Genomic DNA, 16,182 nt, shown 5'->3' on the forward strand with positions numbered 1-16,182 from the left:
CATGGAGCACGGTTTGGGAGTGGCAGTGTGGGTCTGTAGCAAAGAGGGAGTGTAGCAGGGTGGTGGAGCATGGTTTGGGGAGTGGCAGTATGGGTCTGTAGCAGCGAGGGAGTGTATCAGGGTGGTGGAGCATGGTTTGGGAGTGGCAGTGTGGGGGTGTAGCAGTGAGGGAGTGTAGGAGGTTGGTGGAGCATGGTTTGGGAGTGGCAGTGTGGGGCTGTAGCAGTGAGGGAGTGTAGCAGGGTGGTGGAGCTTGATTTGGGAGTGGCAGTGTGCGGCTGTGGGCAATGAGGGAGTGTAGCAGGGTGGTGGATCATGGTTTGGGAGTGGCAGTCTGGGGCTCTAGCAATGAGGGAGTGTAGCAGGGTGGTGGAGCATGGTTTGGGCGTGGCAGTGTGGGAGTGTATCAATGAGGGAGTGTAGCAGGGTGGTGGAGCCTGATTTGGGAGTGGCAGTGTGGGGCTGTAGCAGTGAGGGAGTGTAGCAGGGTGGTGGGGCATGCTTTGGGAGCGCCAGTGTGGGGCTGTAGTAGTGACGGACTGTAGCAGGGTGGTGGAGCATGGTTTGGGAGTGCAAGTGTGAGGCTGTAGCATTGACGGAGTGTAGCAGGGTGGTGGAGCATGGTTTGAGAGTGGCAGTGTGGGGCTGTAGCAGTGAGGGAGTGTAGCAGGGTGGTGGAGCATGATTTGCGAGTGGCAGTGTGGGGCTGTGGGCAATGAGGGAGTGTAGCAGGGTGGTGGATCATGGTTTGGGAGTGGCAGTGTGGGGCTGCAGAAATGAGGGAGTGTAGCAGGGTGGTGGATCATTGTTTGGGAGTGGCAGTGTGGGGCTGTAGCAGTGAGGGAGTGTAGCAGGGAGGTGGATCATGGTTTGGGAGTGGCAGTGTAGGGCTGTAGCAGTGACGGAGTGTAGCAGGGTGGTGGAGCATGATTTGGGAGTGGCAGTGTGGGGCTGTGGGCAATGAGGGAGTGTAGTAGGGTTGTGGAGCATGGTTTGGGAGTGGCAGTGTGGGGCTTTAGCAATGAAGGAGTGTAGCAGGAGGGTGGAGCATGGTTTGGGAGTGGCAGTGTGGGGCTGTAGCAATGAGGGAGTGTAGCAGGGTGGTGGAGCATGGTTTGGGAGTGGCAGTGTGGGGCTGTAGCAATGAGGGAGTGTAGCAGGGTGGTGGAGCATGGTTTAGGAGTGGCAGTGTGGGGCTGTAGCAATGAGGGAGTGTAGCAGGGTGGTGTAGCATGGTTTGGGAGTGGCAGTGTGGGCCTGTAGCAGTGGGTGAGTGTAGAAGGGTGGTGGAGCATGGTTTGGGAGTGGCAGTGTGGGGCTGTAGCAATGAGGGAGTGTAGCAGGGTGGTGGAGCATGGTTTGGGAGTGGCAGTGTGGGGCGGAAGCAATGAGGGAGTGTAGCAGGGTGGTGGAGCATGGTTTGGGAGTGGCAGTGTGGGGCTGTAGCAATGAGGGAGTGTAGCAGGGTGGTGTAGCATGGTTTGGGAGTGGCAGTGTGGGCCTGTAGCAGTGGGTGAGTGTAGAAGGGTGGTGGAGCATGGTTTGGGAGTGGCAGTGTGGGGCTGTAGCAATGAGGGAGTGTAGCAGGGTGGTGGAGCATGGTTTGGGAGTGGCAGTGTGGGGCGGAAGCAATGAGGGAGTGTAGCAGGGTGGTGGAGCATGGTTTGGGAGTGGCAGTGTGGGGCTGTAGCAATGAGGGAGTGTAGCAGAGTGGTGGAGCATGGTTTGGAAGTGACAGTGTGGGGCTGTAGCAATGAGGGTGTGTAGCAGGGTGGTGGAGCATGGTTTGGGAGTGGCAGTGTGGGGCTGTAGCAATGAGGGAGTGTAGCATGGTGGTGGAGCATGGTTTGGGAGTGGCAGTGTGGGGCTGTAACAATGAGGGAGTGTAGCAGGGTGGTGGAGCATGGTTTGGGAGTGGCAGTGTGGGGCTGTAGCAATGAGGGAGTGTAGCAGGGTGGTGTAGCATGGTTTGGGAGTGGCAGTGTGGGCCTGTAGCAGTGGGTGAGTGTAGAAGGGTGGTGGAGCATGGTTTGGGAGTGGCAGTGTGGGGCTGTAGCAATGAGGGAGTGTAGCAGGGTGGTGGAGCATGGTTTGGGAGTGGCAGTGTGGGGCGGAAGCAATGAGGGAGTGTAGCAGGGTGGTGGAGCATGGTTTGGGAGTGGCAGTGTGGGGCTGTAGCAATGAGGGAGTGTAGCAGAGTGGTGGAGCATGGTTTGGGAGTGGCAATGTGGGGCTGTAACAATGAGTGAGTGTAGCAGGGTGGTGGAGCATGGTTTGGGAGTGGCACACTGGGGCTGTAGCAATGAGGGAGTGTAGCCAAATCTACTTGTAAAAAGTTGGAGCGCTGCTGGCGTAACAATTATGACGCAAGGAGTAAACAACTTTATAACGTGGAATTAAGCAAATATTCTAAAATGATTAGAGTAGCGAAGGGAAAGTTCTTTAGGGACAGAATCGCAAATGCGGAAAATCCAGCTAAATAATTATTTGTAAGTATGGGCGGATTTTGCGAATCTGGCGTACGCGAACTTGCGTATTTACGGATTCGCAATCCGCAAAATCCGCGAACTCTCGCGAATTTGCGGATTTTTGTGTTTTTTTGTGTTCGCAAGGGTTTCTGCCAGTTCGCGAGGTTTGTGTACCTGTTCGCAATTGCAAACTTACTTGTCGGCTCGCAACGGCCGCGACAATGTGTTTTCTACGTCTGGTTCATCATCACAGGTTCACAGCACCCTCTGTTTCACCACTGCCACCCTCTGGTACACCCATGCCACCCTCTAGTACATCCTCACTGCCACCCTCTGGTTGGTTTATCACTGTAGATTATGGGGGTGAAAAAAAGCAAGCACACCTGCCCTGCTTCAACTGCCATGAATTAATTTGGGGTTGATTAATGTGTCACTGATTTTTAAACTTCCAGTCTGGCTGGCACCTGCTACCTTCCTTATCTGTAATTTGCTTTCTGTTGCAGTGCAATTTTTTTTCACAAGACCTTTATGGCCTACTTGTAGCTATTCTATGAGCCTGCTGTGAGGGTCAGAGCAGGGTCATAGAATAGTTGCAAATAGGCAACTGAACTCTGGAGGGGCCCCTCAGGAAGCACTGGAGTGTATGGTTACTAATGTTAAGATTGAACTTTTGCACCTGCTGATTGCTTTCAGTTTTGCAAAAATCGTTTTTCTGCAATTTCGTGCGATTTGCGGGGCACGAATCCGTGCAAGATCGATTTCGGAAGCCGCGAATTCGTGCGAATACACGATTTGGTTTTTTTGCTGCGTGTTTGTTTGCATGATTTGTTGCGTGTTCGCAAGCCGCTTGTAGCGCAACGTTTGCGAAGTTACCCTAGCGGTCGTACATGGGCGCGGCCATCTTGTTTGCCTGACGTAATTCCGTTTCCGGGCGCTATGTGAAATCTCGCAAAGTGTGCGGCTTGCTAGTACAATTTTGCGTGTGCTCGCCAGGAAAATCTCGCGCGAACTTACCCACGCGGTCGTGAACGGGCGCGGTCATCTTGTTTCTCATTCATTGCTATGGTTCTGGGCATGCTCTCTGTATCCTTTCTTAATCTCTGCCATCCTTTGCTTGTTTGAAGTTTTTTTTAATCTATTTTACTTATTATCTATCCCTCTATTTTTCTAGCTCTATATTTTTGTGTTTTCTGCTACTTTTTGTTAATTTTAAACTACTTTTTTAAACGCTTTTCTTTTCTTCTTCCCTGTTCTATTTCTTCTTTCTTATTTTGCTTCCTTTCTGCCCAGACCATAGCAAAGGGAGCCGGGAAGAAGCCCGCAAAGGGGAAGGGTCCCGCACCCCGTGCCCGACTCCCGTGCGGGCGTTTGAGGGGGGAGACAGTTATAGCTCGGGAGATTTTTAGTGCGGAGGAGGTGGGCGCACTAGTCTTTCACGTCCAGCGCCGCCTCCCCAAGACCATCATGGGAGGCGGCAGGATCGCTACCCTATGGCTACGGGATCCGGGAGCGCCGGAAGAGGTGGGAGAAGGTGTGCCGGGCCATGTTTGAACACTCTGGGGTCCGGCGCACCTATAACCAGCCACCCACCGCTGGACGGATCTCATGGACCGGGAACGCGACTTGCTGGACGTGCTCGGCATAGAGATCCCCGGGCTTGGTGAGTAGTAGTAGCTATTTCTATCTATTTCATCACTACTCTGTTTTATCCCGCTCTGTGTGTTATTATATTGCAAATTTTTGTTTTTTACCAAGAGCAATAACGCTGCCGATTACATTGTAGGTAAATTATATTTCAAAATCTTCAATGCATTTCAGGTGCACTGCTCTCCTTCTTAGTAGCCTTGCTACTATGCTTATTTGTTTTCTATTTTGTGTTCATTTCATTGGCCTGAGAAATTATGTATGAGTGTAGTGTAAAGAACTGCGTAATGCTAGACACTAAGGGTCAGATTTTCAATTACCGGCGCATCCCTGCAAAGTAGCAGGGATGCGCCAGTAATTGTGCGCCATGCCACCACCACCCATGGTGCGCCGTATTTACAATGTGGCGCACCATGGGCCCAAAACGTCACAGAAGCCTTACGCATCTTTGCCGTAAAGGTGGCGCATTGCTGGAGTTGCGTGCCAACGATGGCGCAGCTCCAGCAATGCTCTGGGGTGCCCTATCTCCCCAATGCTGCATCAAGCCGTACGTCGGCTTCAAGCAGGCGTAGGGTTTGAGTCACGCATCATTGTCCTAAAAGTGACTGACTGACATCTTGTAGATTTCCCTCAGCCACTTTTAGGATTCGTTCCTGCGCAGGAACGCCTTCCCTTGCGCCGGAACGCCCCCTGATGGCGCAGGGCTTTACAACGTGATGCATCTCCCATATGCGTCACTTTGTTAATATACGCCGCACCATGGCGCCTCTTTTGTTCTGCCGCTGCATCACAAAAGTCACGCAACAATGGAGCAAAAGAGCCGCAAGGGGCTTCTAAATCAGCCCCTACAGACTCAAGTCCAGTCCTTCCTTTAGACACATGGCTATAAGAAGAAATAGTGGTGGTGGTCGGTGGATTGATAGTTTGAGTATTCACTGATCTGCAAGCACGATGGACTTTGTCTGTCACTTCGCGTGCTGCGGACTGCTGCCTGCCAGGCCTAGGCAAACCTTTTTAGTAGTTTGTTTAGTGAGTTACATAGGAACTTTCCAAGTCAACGGTCCGCAAATCAAGCAATACTAATAACGTAGTAGACCACATGAGATCGGTCAATATATCCCGTGGAATAGTTGTCTATTTGCTATTTCGCCAAAATATTTTGTTATTGTTCTTTTGAAATGTTTGATTTGGTTGACAAATATCATCCATGTTTTCTGGTCTTTCTTTCTTTCATGTTGTACATCAGCTCCCCCCAGGGGCAAGAGGACACAGGAGGAGGAGGAGGAGGGTGCTGTTCAGGATGCAGGCCAGGATCGGGCAGGCGAGGGCTCCTTTGCTGGTCCCAGTAAGTTTTAATTTTAATATAGAGTACCTATTTTTTCCTAGCGTTCCTCATTCAATTTTTTCTAAATCGTCTTTGATCTTCTTGTAGACTGGATCTAAATTCTTATCCTGCCTCGACTATGACTCCCTGTGGTATTACTAGATTATTCTTATTAGTCTGTCTGTGTAGCTAACTAAGATAGCACATTTGGCAATTCCATTGGACTCCCATTCTAGTCAGCAATAGCTCTATGCACTGCAGTCCTCTGGGATTGTCCATAATGTCTTTTCAAGTCTTCTAAATGTTTATGCTTTGACAATTGCCAACAATAAAAAGGTGAATGACCACCAAGAAAGAATAAGATACTACTTTACTTTTGGTTTGGATAGTAGGACAATCCATTCTACTACTGCTGCAGGGACAAATCTGCACAAACAGAACTATGGACACTAAATAATGCATTGCTTAGCTTATCAATTATAATAGGTGCTGTTAGACTTTCCACATACCTAAGTGATAACAGACTTTGTAGTTGAACCCCCAATCTCCTTACTGACTAGATAGTGTGGCAGAGTCATTTAGCTCCCAAAGTCACCGATGATTGATCCCCCAATGATGATTAGATTATCCAACGCAGGACAAGAGTACGGAGTCAGAGTCAAGAAGTGTCAGAGGCACGGACTCATGCTTGCAAAAATTCCAAAACCTTTAGCTCATCCACTCTAGTCTGGAGGACCAAAAACCACAGAGTCTATTTAAGTTTAAAAGCTTTATTAAAAGTAAACACATTTATTAAAATCAACTTTGTCATAAAACTAAACGTTTAACTGAAAATGGAAAAGTGCTTAGTGCTGACGATTAATTGGACACATTTCTTGTGGTCGAGCCGAGCTCTCACCTTGTTTGAACTTGATCCTGCTTGTGTTCTTAGAAGTCAAGCTTCTGTCTGTTAGGAGAAAAAGTGGTGCGTGTTAAAAATAAAAAGCAAGCATTCATCAGTTATGCCAAAAAGTGCAGCAAGACAACAGCCTTCCCTGGAAAAAGGGACATTTTTACTTTAGAGTAGACAGTCACAAATTATTACATTGTATTCTGTTTTTTTCACATTTCTTTATTCCTCCTAGACCAAATATTATATAGTAGTGAGTGGTGTATTCTAACATTCTTAAATGTACTTTGTAGGTGGAACATCTGGTAGCGGGACCAGCGCGGAGGTGGTGGTATTGGACGAGGGGAACAACTCTGGGGAGGAGGCGGTGCAAGTGCCGGACGTGCCTGTGAGGGTTCACACGGTGGTGGTGGGCAGAGGTAAGCTATATATTCCTTACTTATTGAGATTGAAGACTGCATAGTGTGCTTTCTGCACGGGTGTATTATAAATCAACCAGGTAGTAGCCTCCTCTAAATGTACTTCGACTTAGCTGTGAAGTTTTTGGCGAGAAGAATCCCAATAAGATCTGAGATGAACTTGATGGATGGGATGAACGAAAAGCGAAAGAAGGGTGTAAGTAAGTGTGGAAGGATGAGAAATTTAATGATGACTGGCAAAGAAGAATGATATGTGTTTGCTTGGTCCCCGAGGTGGCTGGGAAGGAAAGAATATGGTATCGTGCATGGCTGGGTGAATGATGAAGCAAGGATGGGTGGAAGGAGAACAGCCTGGGTGTGTGAAACAGAAACTGTATGTGTGCATATACTTTGAATGGATGGATGCCTGGATCATGGTATTATCTGACTCTTAGATAGCATTTGTGTATCTAGAGAGAGTAGACGGTCACTGGATGAACTAAGTGTTACTTTGAAGAGCATGTGATGTAACACCGCACCGAACGTCCGTTCCAGTGTAGGAAAGGCAAGGAAAAGAAGTTGTAATTTTGTCCAAATACTATAGTAGCAGTAGCTTGTATTGCAACTGCAAGCACCGCATATATCCGGTTATTACGGTGGACACTCCCTACCTCTCTTAATAACTTTAGTTCAGTAGTAGTACGTCATTCATGTGTGGGTGTATCACACTGTTCACTCAATAATAAGCAAAGCACCTAAAGTCATCCCATATGTCATCAAATACATCCCATGTGAAGTGATAGATAATCAGATTATTTAGCTTCTTCATTTTCCTTTTCTAGTACTCATTTGCACTGTAGGGTGAAAGCTAAATTAATTAAGCAGTAGCCCTTTTAACAGAGTATTCTCAGTGCCACCCGTAATAGAAAAGTAAGAGCTTCACCACCTGCATGTACTGGACCGGTACAGCAACGCAAGTCTGTCTCACTCATCATGGTGTGCGTCTGTTTTTCTCGGGTGCAAGTTCACTGCGCTGGCATTATTCCGGCTTGCATAAGATAACGTACCAATTTTCCTAAACAAGAGAGATAAGAAGAATAAGACTGGTGTACTGTCATATCCGACTGTAATGGAAGTCCACAGTGCTCGTAGAATTTGTTCCTTAAACTCCCACTAATGTTAGAGCAAGGATGAAGAAGTGGGAGGTTAGATAGATACTGTCCTCAATAGTTATGTACTGTGCTTTCAATTTGCTACTTGTACTGTGACACAACTTTCTGCTCAATCATTTTGTGTTAATCTTAAGGAGCATTGGTTACAGACTATGTCTTTCTTTCTTCATATAGTTGCTCCTCCCAAAATCAAACAGACCATCAAGGAGGGAGCTGGCTCAAATGGCCCGGCAACGGAGGCTGGATGCCACTGTCGCCGAATATCGGCGGCTGGTGGCCCTGGAGGAGGAGGAGACGCAGTCTACCAGTACAACAACAACATCCACTGGGACAGCTGCATCCTCCTCCGTGCCCCCACGGGCTGCCAGCCATCGCAGTGCTCCAGCGGTACGGAGCCGGGCTACCAAAGCCAACCGCCACCGCCGAGCAGCAAAGACATCAGCTGCCCCCCACAGGAGTTGCAAGGCACGCCAGCGCCGCTTATCCCTCAGAGTGTCCTACCTGGAGCAGGAGGTCTTAACCTATAGGAACTTGGTGGAGGGCCTCCGCCTCGACCATGCCACCCTCTGCAAGGAGTATGATGCCCTGGCCGCTAAAGTCAACAGCACCCTCCCGTAGTGTAGTGTCCCTTGCCCCTTTTTTAGAGACTTTTGGGGGGTGGGAATTGGAAGTTGGGTTGTTTTTGGGACTTTGAAGGACATTCGTTGGGGTTAGGGAGGGTCTTGCGGGAGATTATTTTGTTAGGGCTACAAAAATATACTTTTTGAAACTTTATCTGACCATACCTGTTTTTTACTGCTTTTGAGTCTGGTGGGTGGGGGTTTAACAGTAAGTTTGTTTTCCTGAAGAGTCCTAGGACTTTTGTAGTACTACCGTCAATCTCTCGTCTATTCCTAATACTCCATTATACTACCTCCCACCAAACGCTTATCTTACCTGTAATTTGTGTTTGAAAGTAGGGCTAGGCCCAGGGCTGGCTCCACGGGAAATGGCGATTAAGGTTGGCAATCCTGGGCGGATGAAATGTCCTCATTGCGGTGGTACTAGTGGTGTGACACAGTGGCAGTTGCATGCCTATGGAAAAAAATAAAATGAAACCTGGTTTGTCCTTACTGTAGCATTACAACGGTACGATAGAGAATATAGCAGGTGACAGTACACTAGAACAGTGCCACACAGAGCCTAACAAATGGTAAAGTATTGAAAGTATAACTAGTACTTGCGTTGAATTTCTTTGACATTGGCTACTACTACAAGAAATAGTACTGAAGCTGAGTAAGTCTAGAATATATCCTCGGATTCCTTCACCAGCCTGTTGCTATGACCTTATCCTCCCCAGCAAGTGTGTGGAATTATTGATGTCATTTAGTCACACATCAAGCAAATCCACACAGCCCGGGTGAAGAGGGTTAGGGTTTGGAAAATGGATGGGAATGGGGGTTTCTTTTTGGGTAGGTTTTGTTGAGAGAAAAAAAAAGCACAGCATGGACAAACAATAATTCAAAATAAAGAAATCTTTGGGTACAAAGCTAACCATAAATCTTTTAAGTGACATAAAGGAAGTGCATGCCCTACTGCATGCATGGTTACTGAAAAGTAAGTAGTACTAGAATGCGACAGTACAGGGCTGCAGCGTTTTCACTTGCCTATCTCTGCACTCAGAGAAACACTTCTTACATTAAATTAGGTTTAAAAATTAGCCAAAGTAAAACCTATAGAATGGCTGTAGGGATCAATTTAGAAGCAGAGAGAGATCCAAGAAATGCAGTCACACTCATAGAAGAAAACAATGGGTACTGTATCTGTATGTTGTTGTAGTTGTCCTGTTGAATTTGGTAACTAAGTTGCATGCAGCAAACAATTCCTCTTATTAGCGGCACTCCTCCATTCCAGCTGACGCTTCGTCCATCAATGTTGGTGACCAGAAGACACCCTGTCCACTGCCTGCCTGGCGGATGCTGAATTGCGGCTCGCTAATGTGAAGCCTGACTCCATCCTTTTTTCCCCATTGCACAGACTGAAACCCGGCCTGATTATTGAACGAAAAATAGGAAGTGCTATTACAACACCACTGATAAGTAAATATAAGGTATGTACGCTGTGTAGTGCAAAAAGTCACACTTTGATTTTCCTAATAGACAGTACAATATTTTTGAAAGTGCGTACTCTGTCTGAGTCACCTTTTGAAGGATAAATAAGTATTGGCAAATTAATTTAGCGGATCTTTCCCCTCAAGCTAGGTGTACTGTAAACTGTGTTTTAGAACAAAATTAGACATTCCCAGCAGTGCTCCCACCCAGACCCTTACTAAAGCCAGTCGCAAAAATGTAGAAGACCCCCAATCAGATCTAAAAAAACTAGGCCTAGCAGAAAACTGGTGACAAAACGTACTTTGAAAGTAAAATACCCCCTTACCCACCGTGGATTGTATTTCCAAACCACTTGCAAGCAAAAGTATCCATAGCCAGCATCGCTCCAAGACTCGAAAACCCCCCCACCCAAACACATGCAATAGAAATACTGCTAACCCTAACGAGCCCTAAGTTAAGAATAGTGGCAAAGGCTTTCTTTAACTATGCCAAATCCCCCCTTTCCCACCATACTACTGCTTTTGAGTCTGGTGGGTGGTAACAGTAAGTTTGTTTTCCTGAAACTTAAGTCTGTGTCATTTTCTTCCTTTAAGTGTAAATGGCTAAATGTTTTCAACACTAAGTGCCTCTCACAGAGTAAGTGATCCCCCCTTTCCCACCATGGATTTTCTGCAAATCGCTTGCAACAAAAATTACACATTCCCACGAGTGCTCTAAAACCCCAGAACTCAGTTGCAAAAATCAAGAACACCCCGAAACACATGCAATCCTGCTGCTAGGGCTAACCCTAACGAACCCTAAGTTACAAAAAGTGCCAAAACATTTTTCCTCATGGATGTTGTTTAAACCAGTTTTATCCAGTATTAGACCTTCCCAGCAATGGCCCCAGAGCCGTCAACCCAGGCGAAAACAAGTAGAAGACCCCCAAACAGCCAAAAAGCAAAAGTACAAAAATGTGGACTTAGTCACTTTTCTGAAAATTTCCAAAATCAATCAGCGCGCGCTTTGCAGCTAGGCCCTAAATCCCCTCTGCCTCCGTGGATTTCCTTCAAACCTCTTGCTATCTAAACTATCCATACCCAGTAGTGCTCCCAGACCCCGAAACCCACCCACAAACACCAGGAAGCCCCCCAAACAGGCCCCCGAAAACACTACATTGAGCGAAAAGTCAGAAAAGCCGAAACCTTTTTCCTCATGGATGTTGTTTAAACCAGTTTTATCCGGTATTAGACCTTCCCAGCAATGGCCCCAGAGCCGTCAACCCAGGCGAAAACAAGTAGAAGACCCCCAAACAGCCAAAAAGCAAAAGTACAGGTGATTAAAGTTTTAATTATATTAACTTGTGCAAAACAAAGAAAGACAGAAACACAGGAATAAAAGTGAATAAGTCCGAAAAAGAAAATTTCTGAATTCATTGGCTCATTTTCAGGCCTCGGTGTCAGGGAAGAAGAGTTCGTCCTCATACTCTGCGAAATCAGGCAGGAGTAGGTCAGTGTCACCTAACACAGAAGAAAATCCCTCATCTAAGTTGCTGTCCTCCTCGTCTTCTTCCGTCGTGCGATCTGGTACTTTGAAATCTGGTGGTATGAGGTGCTCAATCATCTTGATCATTGTCAATATCTCCACATTTTTGGGCGAGAGGCGGGTCTGTTTGCAAGTTACAATGCCACCAGCAGCACTGAAAACACGTTCAGAAGACACGCTTGCGAGTGGGCAAGACAAGTAATGCATAGCCAGGCGGGTGATCTCTGGCCACAATTCTTTTTTCCCATGCCAATACGCCAATGGGTCAGCATTAACATAGACCTCTGTTGAGTCATTCAGATAGTCCTGCACCATCGACTCAAAGTTCTCCACGGTTCCTCCACTTTGCTGAATTTTCGTTTGGACCTTTTCAGAACCATAACCAATCTCAGCTAGCCAATCCTCTTCATCACCCGATATTTCTGTTGTGTCTGGTGCAGATGATGCGGTTGCCAGTGTCTTTAACGGCTGAGAGGTCACTTCTGCCACAGCCACAGGTGCAGAAGTGGAGTCTTCTGACTGGGGATGGCCTGCTGATGCTGATGTACTGCCTTTTCCTTCAATTTGCTTCCGTTCTCTTTCAAACCTGATGGCTGACCAGGCTAGCCAACGTTTGTACTTTGTAACATCTTCATCACTAAAAGGAAATAATGCAGAGCCTGCCAGCGCCTTTTTGTAGTGTGGATGCAGAATAGTAGCACAAATGTAATGCTGTTCTGAGTGGATCTTTTGAAGACGTTCATCGCCACGTAGGCGCTCTAATAATTTCTCCGCCAAAACAAAAGCTTCTTGCTTTTCTTCATCTTTTTGAAACTTTGAAGACACCGCCTTCAGTTTGTGCTCCAGCATGCGCAACAATGGGATAGCTTTTCCCAAATTACAGTCCTTCCTGCTGACTGCACGCGTGAAGAACTCAAAAGGACGAAGCATGTCTGTCAGGCTTTTAACTAGCTCCCATTGCGCCGCATTTAACCTCAGGTCCTCCTTCACAGTTGTACCCATTGTTAAGAAATACTGATCGAGTACCGTAAACTGCTCATACAGACGCTCAAGCATGTAGAAGGTTGAGTTCCAACGTGTTGGCACCTCCTGGATGAGTGCTTTCACTGGCATTCGACGTTCATGTAGCAGGCTCCTCAGATGCTTCCGGGCCTTAAAAGAATGGCTGAAATGGTTGCACATTTTTCGGCAGGTGACCACTAACTGGCATGCTGGACTGTCTTCATCCAAGAATTTTTTAACAACCAGGTTTATACAGTGCGCCAAACACGGCACTCTGAAATAGTCACCCAGTTCCATGGCCTTAACTACATTGGCGCCATTATCCGAGGAAACATAACCAATGCCGCGTTTTTTTGGAGACAGCCAGTGAAAGACCTTTGTGTTGAACTCATTCAAAATGTTTTGTGCTGTATGACGTTTCTCCAAGCCAAACATGGCTAGTGTTGCATGTTTCCGAGCAGCTTTAAAAACTTGGTCCAGGTCAGCACCTGCGTTTAGCTTTGCTTTAACCCCTGAAAAAGAGACCCAGTGTGCAGTGATGCACATGTAATCAGTGCCTGCGCCACTGGTTCACATGTCTGTTGTCAGATGTACAGTGTGAACAGCACTCTTCTGCAAAGCTGCCCCAATCACCTCCAGCACATCTTCTTGTAGTGCTGGAACCGCAACTCGGGCAAAATAGTACCGGCTAGGAACCTTCCATTTAGGGCAGAGCGCTGCCACTAATTCGAGAAAACCAACCCCTTCTACAAAAGAAAAAGGGAGAAGATCCAGCGCTAGCATTTTAGCCAGCTTAGTGTCAGACGCACCATTGGGTGGTTGCGGTCATATGGCGCGTCTGAAAAAAACATTGTTTTAATGTTGCCCTGGACCATTTTACGGGATGATGATGTTGATGATGATGACTTCTTTGACCCAGTTACGCTCGCTGATGAACTTTTTCGCATTGGTGTCTCACTCTGCCCCACACTCTTAGTGTGGCTCCCAGGGGTACTGGGTGTAAGTGAAGTGTGAGACACTTATTCCTCCTCGTCATCATCAGATGGAACGTCAACGTTTTCTCGACTTGCAATTCGGGCTTCCTTGATCTCCTTTAGGTGCGCCAACCATTGGACAGTGTGCTGTCTGTCAAGATGACCTCTCTGGCCTCCAGTCCCATAGTTGGTACCAAGCTTACCACGACTAACTGCAAGCTTACAAATGCTACAAATGGCTATGTTTTCCCTTTTTGGGCAAACACTAAAGAAGTCCCAAACTGCGGACTTGAAATGTCTGTGGGGGCCGGAGGAGGCGATACTGGTGGTGGTCGTGCTGCTAATGCCAGATGAAGTAGAGGATGTGTATTGCTGAACTTTACTACGTTGTGCACTTTCACCACCACTAATTGAAGTCGAGGTCGATGGAGGTCCCTTCTGGCGAGTAAGAAATATGGAAGCGGTAGGTTGTGGTGTACTAGTTAACATCAATGATTGTGGTGTTCCCATTGCCTCCTAGTCGACTTCATCATCACGCTCAGCAGCTTGTCGGGCTAGGGTCAAAATGTCTGTTTGCTGCATGCCCGCTGGGGCTTCAGTGACGTTAGTGATGATGACTGCGTCGTCGTCGTGAGAGTCTTCAGCAGCAGGAGTATACGCCACTTCTTGTTGAGCGTCATCAGACTCCATAACTATGAGAGATTCGACGACCTTCCTTTTACGCTTGGCTACCTTTGTCAGATCATGGTGTGCCTCCTCAACCTCACTCTCAGACGGCAGTGGTGCTGGTTCCCAAGTAAGATCCATATCATCAGAAGGAGGTGGGCTTGAAGAAGATGTAGACACCAACACCCTTGATCTTTTCCTTGCTCGGGATGTGGAAGACAATGAATGATCATCAGGAGTAGTGGCTTCCTCGAATGATACCTTGGCTTGATTGTAGATTTCCAGATGTGCCCCTACTTCTGGAGGAACAACTATTGTGGCCACTTGTTGTGCCCCTCCATGCACCTCTGCTTGCTCCTCTCCTTGCGCCGCCTCTCTTTCCACATGTACTTGGGCTTGTACTTGCACATGTGATTGTTGTTGCGGCTGTGGTTGTTCAACACTCGTCAGATGAGTTACAACAACCTGTGTTGATTGAGGGACATTGCTGCTACTTTCTTGCGATGAGCCAACATCACTGGTCGATGGTGATTGAACAACTATACTGACTGCCTCTGCAGCACTCAAGGGCTTGGACCTAAGTTGGCGTGGTGGTGGTGGTGGCACTGAGCCCAATGGAGCGGAGGTGCTGCTCCCAGCTTGGTCCCCAGCAGACCCCTCTGCTGCTGCAGGCGTACTTTTTTTTATCCTAAAAATTTGGCGGTCGTCATCACACCAGTCTCCTTGGTAAGTGGCGCCACTTGCTTCTTCTGCTCCTTACTGGCAACTTTCTTGCTAGAGGAGCTACGGGCAACTTTTTTTGGGGCCATCTTCTTCAGATGTCACTCTGAACAGCAGGCCGCAGTTGCACAGACACTCCGAAGAACAGACAGACGACTCCACTCCTAATCAGCTTAACAACAAGCCGAAATGATGGGCCAAGCGGATTTGCTTGCCCTTGTGTGACCGACCACATACCCGACGGCGGCACAATCTTAACTTCATAGATCCACTGGACACAAAGGAAGTACTCCCTTCACGTCCACGTATATTATTTGACACCCGACTAGGACCCGGTTGGAATTATCACCGGTCCGACGATACTGCCCGCAGCCCAAATTCCAACAGCCCTGAAGAGTCACGGGTCTACCCCGTTTTTTGACGAAACACGTGTCGGCTGGTTTTCATGTATAAACAAACACTGTCAATGGATATAATAAACAAGGAAAGAAACAACTAAAGTGAAGTCTGATCTTATCCTTTCATCAAAAGATACAAAACCAACTGTTGAACATACTTGGGTTGTGTGCGCTTGACCTTGCATACAGACATACAGAAGGCAGAGCTCCTCTCCCCCTTCTCTCCCAGAGAACAGGGTTATCTCTGATCAAGCAGCACCAACGACTACTAGCTACAAAAATTACCTTATACCCACTATCTGTTGAGCGCCGTGCTATTTCTGAATATTGTGATAACCCTACGCAGAACTTTGTACCGCAGTTGCACAAGTTGCAGAGTTGTCTGTGGCCACACGTGACGTTGTGCTGCACACACCGCAGCAGGACTTCTTCCTGGCACTGGTGGTTCTCTTGTGCACCTACAAGCAATGGAAGACAGAGGAACATCAGTTATACACCCCAAAAAGTCGAAAAAACACACAAAAATCAGCACAATCCCAGCCCATCCATGGCCTCAATGGTGTTTAAATTCAAGAAGACACCCCACAGAAAGACTAGGCCCATGCACCACTCACTACCCCTGGGCAAAAGGCCCCACCAGCAGCCCCCAAAAAACGACAAAAAACACACAAAATTCAGCACAATCCCAGCCCATCCATGGCCTCAATTATGTTTAAATTCAAGAAGACACCCCACAGAAAGACTAGGCCCATGCACCACTCACTACCCCTGGCCATAATGTATGAAAGCTAGGCAAAATGGGTGCAAGCCTCAGACACTGCCTCTCTTCAAAATGGCCCCTTGGACCCCAAGCACATGTTGCCTGTACCAGCACTCAAGATGGCCACCACCACCACTCACATGGCCAGTCCAC

Source organism: Lissotriton helveticus, chromosome 3_1 (assembly GCF_964261635.1).
Source record: "Lissotriton helveticus chromosome 3_1, aLisHel1.1, whole genome shotgun sequence".
Lineage (NCBI taxonomy): Eukaryota > Metazoa > Chordata > Amphibia > Caudata > Salamandridae > Lissotriton > Lissotriton helveticus.